The sequence below is a fragment of the Podarcis raffonei genome, chromosome 11 (genome assembly GCF_027172205.1).
Source record: "Podarcis raffonei isolate rPodRaf1 chromosome 11, rPodRaf1.pri, whole genome shotgun sequence".
Taxonomy (NCBI): Eukaryota; Metazoa; Chordata; class Lepidosauria; order Squamata; family Lacertidae; genus Podarcis; species Podarcis raffonei.
This window is the reverse complement of record NC_070612.1, coordinates 61,127,636-61,129,808: the sequence shown is the minus strand read 5'-3', so window position 1 is coordinate 61,129,808 and position 2,173 is coordinate 61,127,636. Positions and strand designations below refer to the sequence as shown.

Below are 2,173 nucleotides of genomic sequence, written 5' to 3'. Positions count from 1 at the left end.
TTTGCCTTGTGAAAAGCTGATTCCTCCTCCTCAAGGGGAACCACCACTGCTTGTGTCCTGGTTGGGGTGGATACCCTGTGGACTCCTGCATCCCCACCTACAACCAGCGCACCTCCCCGGCCCAATTGCTGGGGCCACCCGACGGCTGCCTTAATATTTTTGATGGATGGCTCTTTTCCTATGCATCTCCACCTTGCTCAACCTTTCTCCCTTGCCACTCAGGGCTGGAAGAGATGCAGCAGCATGAGGAAGAAGGGCTCAGGCGGACAGGGAGGAGCTGCCTGAACATCATGCAGTGGGTCTGTAAACAGTGGGCCTGTGTTCACAGGGAACCTTACCCGCAGGACTTCCTGAGCTGCATGCCAGGTGAATGAGGCATCTGGTGGGCTATTTGGACATCTGGTGGCCTGTTTGGATGTGACGTTTCTCAAGGACCCCCTTTCTCCTCCTGGCAGAACATCCGCAGTACCGTCAGGCCAAGGCAACGTGGACATCAGAGTTGTGCTGCAGAGGTTCCAAATTCTGCTCTCTGCGGGATCCAGTCTGGACCAGCACCAGGAACATCAATGCCATCAGGATCGACCAAGAGGAGTGGTGCTGCCCTCACGACCCTCCATACATAGCGGTAGGAAACCTTTTTGTTGTTGTTGTGTTTCTTGTTGATGTTGTTCTTGATTGTTGTTTTTATTGATGGATTTTGAATCTCAGGGTGGTTCACAATACCAAGCTACAGTATATGAAGCACAAAATAGATAATAAAAATAATCACTGCACAAAATTCATGATAAAAATATCAGAACATAATAAAAATTAAAATAATAAAAAACATATGCGCAATGAATAAACAATACAAAAGCCCCGAAAACACTCCAGCCCACAAATACAAAATCTAAATCAACATATCACGTTTAACAACCGTTTAGAACAACCCCGCCCTGCAAATCAAACAGCACCCACCCAAGATAAAACCCCATCTTTGTTAAAACAGTTATGTTAACACAAGGGGGCTGGCCCACGATCTGGTCCCACCCCCTAAGTGCTGCTCCCAAAGGGACAATCTTATCTTTGTTGTTTCCCCTTTGTCAGGAGTCCCGCCCCCAGGACAAGCAGGCTCCCCCAGTTGCTGGTGGTACGCCCAGGGTCCGGTTCCTTGCAGGACTCTCTGCTATCCTCTTGAGTGAGGGGTGGCAGGCAACCCCCAAGCAGTAACTTTCTTCCATTTCTTTATTAGAAAACACCTCCCCCTTTTAATTTTTTTTTTCACCAACAGCGGGGATTATGTTGGGGGCAACTAGAGGGACTAACATTCATGAAATTTAATACCCTTTCTAACATAATCTCTTTTCTCTCTTTCCTGCATGGAACAAAACTGTGATGGAAAATGGCGGCCTATCTGCTGGACCCTAGGGGGAGACCTCCGGAGAAAAGAAGACCCCATCAAGAATGTCATCAGCCGGGAAAGGAACTGCCCTGAAGACAACACCTGCAACATTGACCCTCCATCTAGCAGTGAATTTGAGGACTGGACACTTTTTATTGACTCTTTCAGGACTTAAAACAGCAAACAGGACTTTTTGTAGTGAGATAGGTAAGTTAAAATGGATGTATAGAATAGTATAGGCAAAATATGAAGCATTCAAGGATAGGTAACACTATGCTAGATAGTATTTTGTATATTATTTTTGTTCCTTCTTTTTTATAAACATCTTTGTTCTTTCCCCCCCATTTCCCCCCTTCCCATCACTTTATTTCTTTATAATTTTAATTCTTTTATTAAAAATATATTTTTTAAAAAGGGTAAATATGGATCTTATGGTTTATGTTAAAATGTGTAAAAAATCATTTTGTAAAAAATGAATAATATTTTTGTTAAAAAGAGAAATAGGTCTTTTGGCTTGTGAAAAGTAAGCTAGTAAGGGAAATCTCTACACACTTCCCTGGAAGGGTGCCCCGTCGTCCCAAGATGGAGACACAGAGGCTAGTGGCAGGGGTTGCATCTGGTGAGTTGGGAGGATGCTGGAATCTGGAGAGGCAGGAGATTGTCTTGCTCTGAGCTGGACCCAGAGCTTTGGCCTGGGCAACCCTGGGAAGCTAATGGGGAAGCAAGATCGGTTGGAGGGTTACTGCCGTGAAACGCTTCATCCTAGCATCTATGTTAGCATCTATGTGCAAG

General features: G+C 45.1%; 1 long non-coding RNA gene across 1 annotated transcript; it reads left to right on the top strand.

The window, feature by feature from the left end:
- Positions 1 to 316: 316 nt before the first annotated feature.
- LOC128423363 (uncharacterized) lies at positions 317 to 1,882 on the top strand. Its single transcript, XR_008332734.1, has 2 exons — positions 317 to 366; positions 456 to 1,882. It is a non-coding gene; the product is annotated as an uncharacterized LOC128423363 (long non-coding RNA).
- Positions 1,883 to 2,173: the final 291 nt, after the last annotated feature.